Genomic DNA, 8958 nt, shown 5'->3' with positions numbered 1-8958 from the left:
CGACTGTTACAATGAAGGAATAAGTTTTGGTGATGACAACGGTGGTGGTGGTGGGAACTATAACGACTTTGGAAATTACAGTGGACAACAGCATTCAAACATAGACCCATGGAGCAGGCAAGTGTGGTGGAGGACTCTCAGGCAATCCCTGTGGTGGTCATAGATCTGGTGGTGGAAGTGCAAGATGATATAGCAGAAATTTATACACACACAAACACACACACACGGAGAGAGAGCAAGATCAATTTAGAATTGAATTTGTTGGTTATAATAATAAAGTAATACTTGCTGTTACATAATTCTATTTTCTAAATTTAATATTATTTTTTACTTATTCACTTTACATCCTGCTCAGTGCCCCCTTCCCATTACTCCCACCCACAATCCTTCCTCCATCCCCTCTCCCCTTCTCCTCTGAGCAGAAGGTTTTTAAAACATCAGAGAATGACTACAGTTCCTAGCAGGAGATAGAGAAGTTGTCAGGAAAGCTGAAGGTTACTCTGAGACAGTCATCTCAAATGCATTAGAGGGACTGTAAAAATTCACCACAAAAGGAACAACAGTCCGTAGTCAGTTGAGTTACTGCAGCTTAAACAGGAAACCCTTGTGCATTCCTGAGGCTTTTCTCTGTTGGAGCTTTGTCTTTGTCTTTTCGTTGTGTTGGGTATATTGCCTTGTAAATTATGGTACTGATACCATGAATTAAAAATAATAATAAAGAATTTTCAACTATCCAAAACTTAACTCATAGATCAAAATTATCTTAGAGAATATTCTTACCTTGTTTCTAAGAGTACTCATAGGAATCTTTCTGTAATAAATAACGAATCAAATAAGGTGCGAGCTAGTGATAGGAAAAGAGAGAAATGGGGAGGGAGAAGGGAAAGGATATGAAGGTGAATTTTCATTGTCATATATACCGACTATAGAAAACATGAAGTTCCTGTCACTTCCTGTAAATGTCATTATTTCATCGTTCTTTATGGCAGAATAAAATCCCATTGTGTATATGAACTGCACTTGCTTTAGTACGTTCATCTGCTGATGAACATCTAGGGTGATTCCATTTCTCAGCCATTGTGAGTAGTGCAGCCTTGTGTGGTACATAGCTGACTGGTGTAGCCAAGTCATACAGTAGTTCTGGTTTTAGCTCTGTCTTCTGTAGCAGTTTAGTCTCAACAGCGTAAGGTGACTGGTGTAAGAAAGACTCTCAGTGCAGTTCTAGTTTGCAGTTTCCTGATGGCTAAGGATACTGAATGCATTTCAGATTTGTATTTATTTTGTATTTGTATCTGTACTTATTTTGAGAACTGTCTATTTATGAATCCATTTATGGATTGGACAGTTTATTTGGGTGTTTAATTTTTGTGTTTTTTCTTATATACTCTAGACGTTAATTCTGTCTATATTTGAGAGGTTTTTTTTTCTCATTCTGTAGGCTGTCTTTCTTTGCTGTGTGTATGAGCACATGTGTGTGTGTGTGTGAGTTATAAAAATAGAAAAGAAGGGCTGGAGAGATAGCTCAGCGTTTAATAGCACTGACTGATCTTCCAGAGATCCTGAGTTCAATTCCCAGCAACCACATGGTGGCTCACAATCATCTGTAATGGAATCTGATGCCCTCTGCTGGTGTGTCTGAAGACAGCTGCAGTGTACTTATATACATAAAATAAATACATACATCTTTTAAATAACAGCAACAAAAAAAAACAAAAGAAAAAGAAAATATCATAAGAGAATAGGCAGGGAAGAGGGAAATGAGCTACATGCGACATAAAAACAGAAAGGAGACGTAATGGTGGGGGCCGCAGCAGAAGGAGGGACACTGAGGCAGAGGGACACATAAGAGCAAATATAATGGTGTGTATGCATGAGCTTCCCATAATGAAACCTATTGCTTTAAATGTGAGCTTAATAAAAAAGAAAACACAAACTAAAAATATTCCCTCATTTTCTACCTCTGACCCTGCTGCCTACAGTAGTGTTGTCCTGGTAAACACACAGCATTACTTGCAGGCATCTGCTCAGCAGGTTTCATCTGTGCTAGTAGAATAAGGAATGACACCAGATAGTTTATTCTTTGCCTCAACAGTGCTCGCTCCTTCATTCATTCAACGAACAGTGTCTGAGCACAGCTATAGTTTGGATCTGGAACGCCCCCTATGGCCTTACTTTAAGAAGCAGGGCCTAGTTCTCAGCTTCCGTCCTCTCAGCTCCCACAGAGTAGCCTAAAGTGCCAGAGCTGAGCCTCCGGGGCTCTTCCTGGCTTCAACTCAGCCCTCTTGTCCTTTACCCCAATGAGAGAGGAACCAGGTGCCGGTCTCTTAAGAGCTGAGAGTTGAGGCCATTTAACCAATTAACAGGCTGTGACCTCTGCACCAGCAAACGCCTTCACTCTCCATGCAGAGTCAAGATGGGAAGTCGAACAGATGAAGATTATAATTTTGTCTTTAAGGTGGTGCTGATCGGCGAGTCAGGCGTGGGCAAGACCAATCTGCTGTCCCGGTTCACCCGCAATGAGTTCAGCCATGACAGCCGCACCACCATCGGGGTTGAGTTCTCCACCCGCACTGTAATGCTGGGCACCGCTGCTGTCAAGGCACAGATCTGGGACACAGCTGGCCTGGAGCGATACAGAGCCATCACCTCTGCGTACTATCGTGGAGCTGTGGGGGCACTCCTGGTATTTGACCTGACCAAGCACCAGACTACACCGTGGTGGAACGCTGGCTAAAGGAGCTGTATGACCATGCTGAAGCCACAATTGTTGTCATGCTCGTGGGGAACAAAAGTGACCTCAGCCAGGCCCGAGAAGTCCCCACTGAGGAGGCCTGCATGTTTGCTGAAAACAATGGTCTGCTGTTCCTGGAGACCTCAGCCCTGGACTCCACCAATGTTGAGCTAGCCTTTGAGACTGTCCTCAAAGAGATCTTTGCAAAGGTGTCCAAGCAAAGGCAGAACAGCGCCCGGACCAGTGCCATCACCCTGGGCAATGCCCAAGCTGGACAGGATGCAGGCCCTGGGGAGAAGAGGGCCTGTTGCATCAGCCTCTGACTTCAGCTTTGGCCAACCCTGTGTCCTGCCTTCAGCCTGCTGGTACCTCTACTACCCTTACTGCAGTATTTCTTCCTACCCTTGAGTCCCTGTTCACAAGCACCCAGGGTCATCAGCCCCTACCACATGATCTGTCCACCACTTCCCTCTCCGTCACCTGGACCCCTTACAGGAGAGGGCCCGCAAATAAAGCTGTTTTGTATCATGGAAAAAAAAAAAAGAAGCAGGGCCTAATGAGAAGTGTTGGGACAGTGAGGTGAATACAGGACCCAGGTTTCATCTTCTTTCTCTTGTAGTTGAAACTGCTTTTATCAATTGCTGCTGTGCCGCTGTGCCAGACTCCAGAAGCGGAGGGACTGTAAACCCCAAAACTGTGAGCCGAAATTGACCTTTTCTTTTTATATGTTGGTCATCTCTCAGGTATTTGTTATAGTAAGAGAGAGCTGGCACAAACGCCTTCCATGAGAGAGCTGGCACAAACGCCTTCCATGAGAGAGCTGGCACAAACACCTTCTATGTTCTGGGCTTCAGGAATCTGCCCACTAGTTAAATTACTTGCTCATCTATAGCTGTTAAAAAAAAAACAGAATATGCATGAATAATTTATTACAGACTAGGAAAACAAACCAAGTACCATAAGAGGAAGGAGAACTTGCTTTAAAATGATGCCAGAGAAGCTTCTAAGAGGTAGCCATTGAGACTAGAGAACGAAAAGGTGCCAAGATCTGCCAGAGCAAAGAACGCAGAGAGAGACATTCAGGTGACAGAGAGCTTGGCGAGGCTCAGGAAGTGAAAGGAGGAGGGTGTTGTGTCTGGGAAACAACATAGGAAATGGATGGTTAACATGAGGTTGGAGATACATGTAAGGACCAGTTTGAGCAATGCTGTGATGAGAATCCTCAATTGTATTCCAAGTGCCAAGAGGAAATACTGAAAGCTATATAGAGGGGTATAGGTCATTTTGCTTTTTAATAGTCATTCTGCCTGCTTCGTGAAGAGTCAATTGGCGGCAAGTTGTGGTGGTTTAAATAAAATAGCCCCCATAGCCTCATAGGGAGTGGCACTATTAGGAGGTGTGGCCTTGTTGGAGGAAGTGGGTCACTAGGGGGTGGGCTTTGGGATCACAGAAGCTCAAGCCTGGCCAGTGTGTCACCAGCTTCCTTCCTGCTGCCTGCCAATCTAGATGTAAAACTTGGCTTCTTCTCCAACACCATGCCTTCCTGTGTGCTGCCATGCTTCCTGCCATGATGCTAATGGGCTAAACTTGTGTAACTTGTAAGCAAGCCCTCATTAAATGCTTGCCTTTATAAGAGTTGCCATGGTCTGATCTGAATTCTTGCTTAGGCTGCAAGGCTAAGCACTGCAAGGGAATATAAATAAAAGTTAAAAATATCTCTCTGGGTTCCCTGAGGGACAAGTCTGACTGCATAGGGGTTGATGTCAAAAGTATCCCCTCTCCAGGAAAAAGACATCGGGATGGGTATGGTCCTCATGCCTCACTGGACAACGACAGGGGGACCGGAGCCATTACAAGGTCCCCTTCAAATACTTGAGGTCAGGCCTCTATCCCCACCTTCTCAAGACTAGAATCACCACAGCCTTTCTATACTTAGAGAAGGGAAGAGATGTCAGGGGCAGCCCTGCTTACACACTGAAGGCCTAAAATCAGCCATAGGCCTAAAATCAGCAATAGGCCTGTCATACACGCATGCTAACACAAAGTCTTGGGTCTCTGTGCAAAAGCATTGAAACAGATGCCTATAAGCTTTTGTGGAAATTTACCAGCCTGAGTAGTCATAGACCTTGTAAATAGGTAGCCTTGGCAGATTTTACCAACTTAGATAAGGACAAGTGAATCATAGGCAGAATCATAGTGACCTGTCCCCTGAACCTTCACCCAGCCGATACCCTGTTCTGAAAGATATCTGTATTCCCCCTGAACACCCACGCTCTGGTGTCATCCCCTTCCCCACGTCCTGCCTTTTTGTGTTTATAACCCCTGTGTGAATAAGTAAGAATTACGATTTGATTTAAATAAATAAATAAATTTAAATTTATAAATAAAATAAATTTAATAAATAAATAAATAAATAAATAAATAAATAAATAAAAGAGTTGCCGTGGTCATGATGTCTCTTCCTAGCAATAGAAACTCAAACAAAGACATAAGTTGAAGACAAGAAACATGGTGACTAAAGAAGGTGTCTTCGCAGAAGACAGTGAACTAGCATCAAACCAGATGGTTGTACAGATCTGAAACATAACAAAAGGTGTGTCTTGTAACAGAGGGGAGAGCAAAACACTGGGCATAACGCCCATATTACTGTATGGCATTTACTGAAATGAGAAAAGTGAGAACTAGGCTTGGGACTTTAAATGGAGAATGTAGTGGTTTAAACAGCACAGGACTGTGCTGTGTAATGTTTGTATAATCTTTCTCTCCAGGAAGACCTTTAGGGATGGGCTTTCACCTTCCATGTCTCAACTTTCCAAACCACACAACAGGCTGCAGGGTTGGTATGCAGCCGAGCTTATTAAGTGAATATCACCACTTTGTAAATACTTCATTTATTTCAACCTATAATGAAGTTACAGTTACTGTGGCTGGGATGTGCCTAAGAGTTGGAATGTTCACCTCACACGGGCAAGACTCTTCACACCACAAACACTAATGGAATGATAGTTACTGCACAAAACTTTTAAAGCAGCTTTCTCTGAGGCAAACCAAGACAACAACAAAATATGGTGGGCAATTAATTGTTTAAGATGAGACTGAAAAGGTATGAAATGTCTATCTTTTTAGTTTTTGCTTGCTTAATTTTCTGCAGTTACACTAAAAGATAGAGTTCAGGTTAAGTGTTTAAGTTACTGGGCCTGCTTCTGACCTTCTTCAAGCAATTTTATTTCTCTGGGCTTCAGTTTCTCCACTTGAAAAAGGAGCTCATGTTAGTTATCTTACCTCAGATGGATGTCACAAAACTAAGCCAAGCTGTTTTTTGTTATTGTTGTTTTGTTTTTTCTCAATAGACAGGGGCCCAGAAAAACAATAATTATTAGATGGAGAAATAATTATTTATTATTATTAGTTATTAGATGGAGAACCACAATTTCAAAGTACTTTTTAAATACTTCTGAGAATTTATTTTTCTTTAACGTATATGGGTGTTTGCCTACATGTATGTCTGTGTACCGTATGCATGCAGAGCCTCCAGAGGCCAGACAAGGTTGTCAGGTCCTGGAATTGGACTTAGGTTGTTGTGAGCTGCCATGTAGGTGCTGGAAATTGAACCCAGGTTCTCTGGAAAAGCAGCCAGTGCTCTTGGCTGCTGAGCTCTCTCTTCACTCCCTTCAAAACGATTTTAGTTGCTCCCAAAGTCTTTGAACATGAAAAGTTTTCCAACAGCATTTGAGTCAGGTTTTCACATGTCTCTGGAAGGCTTTTTCATCTTCTTAAAGCTGTAAATAATCTTTGAACAAATGTACTTTTCTTCTCTGATAAATATGCCTCCTTGTTTGTACCCTAGAAAGATGATTATTATCTGGCACATGAAGTTAAGTTCAACTCCTTGGTGCTATTGTAATTCAACTAGCTTTTAAGTTTTTCTTCCAAAGTTGAAAAGAAGCCACTTGATTCAGTTTAGCAAGCTACTTACATTAAAAGAAAATTATGTGAGCACAACTATTTTCAAATGATATATTTAAGTAGTGGTTTTCATTTTAGCTACAATATACTCATTGAAAAATTATTAATATAAAAATCCAGTGTTTGGCCAGTGAAAGGGCTCCGTAGGTAAAGGCATCTGCCACCAAACCTGGAAACCCAAGTTTGATCCCCAGGATCCACATGACGGAACAGGAGAACAGTTATTTCAAGTTGTCCTCCGAACTCCACAGACACACAAAATGAACATAGTTTTTAAAAGTAATACTTGATCCCAGTGGGAGTAATTCCAGCACTCAGGAGACAGAAGCAGGCATATCTCTGTAAGTTCAAGGCCAGTCTGGTCTACAGAGCAAGTTCCAGGACAGCCAGGACTACATGGAGGCACCCTGGCTCAAAAACAAACAACAAAAACCAAAATTTTTTGAAAAAATTTAGCATATTTCTTAATTGCTACATATTCTTTTCTTTAAATTTATTTTAATAACTATAACTATGCATTTTGAATGCAAGTGTGTTATACATGTGTGTGCTTACTCATGTGTAAGTGCACGCATGTGCATTCATGTAGAGGCTTGAGATACACCAGGTGTCTTCCTCAATTACTCTCTACTTCTTTTTGGGGGTATGTCTTTCACTAAATCTTATTTTTTTTTTAAATCTTATTTTTTTTGAGATATCTTTCACTAAAATTAATTGACTTAGCTGTACTGGCTAACCAGGAAGCCCAAGGATCACTGTTTTCTTCCCAACCCTGGGATTACAGTGCACACCACTATGTTCTTTCCCTACATGGGTGCTGGGGATTGAACTCAGGTCCTCAAGCTTGCACAACATGCCCATCTCCACTAAAATTATGCCTTTTAACACTTCTGATATAGACTAATAAGAATACACTTATATCATCAATATGGTTGATGATATATAATTATATATCATCTCTATATATCAATATACATTGATGTCATCTGTATATCTATACATCACTATATGTCATCTATAGATACATTATACATATATGGGGGAGGGGTCTTGTATTCTATATGACATAATTAAGGGTTTTCAGCAGTGTTGAAGCTACTCCTCAAAGAAGTGTTTTTGATTTATGTTGGGTGTGTAGGTAGTGGATCTGTGGAGAAAGGTAGAAATCATGGCAGTTTGTGAACTTTTACAAATACATATATGCATATATGTATTTTAAATATACATATATACATTTATGTGTATATAAACATAATTAGCCTTCAAGACAAAATAGACTAGTCAAATATCTAAAGCAACAATTTTATTGATATTCACCAAGTTCATGATTTATATTATATGAAAAAGTTCACAAACTGCCATGACTTCTGCCTTTCTCCACATGTCCATTACCTACACGCCCAACATAAATCAAAACCACTTCTTTGCAGAGCAGCTTCAACACTGCTGAAAACCCTTAATTGTGATGTATAGACTGAGACCCCTCCCCCTGCATGATGCCATTGTTCTTATATTCTGCCCATGCATTCCCTGCTTCACCCTTCAAGGGATGTCAGGGCTATGCATTGGACACCTGTGTAGTCTAGAGTTGAGTCACTCACCTCAGGGACCACAAAGACGCCCTTATGACCACTTCTCCTGTTCCCATCATTCCAAGAAAGAAAGAATACTTGGACACTTTCCAAGAAAAGAACAGGAATGAGGAAGTGGCCTCATTTCCATGAAATGTTGGGATCTGTCCCTTCATAGCTCAAGACAGATCTGATGCAATGAACAGACCTGTCTTTCAGGAAGAACCACTGAACAAATGTCCTAGGTCCTGTATGTGGGCAAGGAGTGCTGCTATTCTCAAAACACCTGGCCTGGGTAATAGCCCCAGAGGCCTATCAAAAAATACCAAGAACCAAGCTTCCTCTCAAATACCTTTATACTGGGCTTGGTAGTGTCTCTCCTGCCTATGGAAAGCATTCCTGACTGCATTTGCCAAGGCCAGAGGTCATGAGTTTGTAACTTGGCATATGTCAGACATTCTCTCAAGTGGTTTTTGTTTTTATAAACATGTTTTTATTTTCTATGTATGGATATTTTGACTGCATGTATGTCTGTGCACCATCTGTATGTCTAGTGCTCAAAGGTCAGAAGAGGGTATCCTAGAAATGGAGCTAAAGTCAGTTTCAATGCACTATATGAATGCTGAGACTCAAACCCAGATCCTCTGAGAGAGCAGCCTCAATGTTGTTGTTGTTGTTGTTTTTGGTTCG

General features: G+C 41.4%; 1 pseudogene; it reads left to right on the top strand.

Moving 5' to 3' along the window:
- The first annotated feature begins 2347 nt into the window (after positions 1-2347).
- On the top strand, positions 2348-3086 carry LOC114618935 (annotated as a pseudogene).
- Positions 3087-8958: the final 5872 nt, after the last annotated feature.

The sequence above is a fragment of the Grammomys surdaster genome, unplaced genomic scaffold (assembly GCF_004785775.1).
Source record: "Grammomys surdaster isolate TR1022 unplaced genomic scaffold, NIH_TR_1.0 62, whole genome shotgun sequence".
NCBI lineage: Eukaryota > Metazoa > Chordata > Mammalia > Rodentia > Muridae > Grammomys > Grammomys surdaster.
This window is presented reverse-complemented; position numbering and strand designations above follow the sequence as displayed.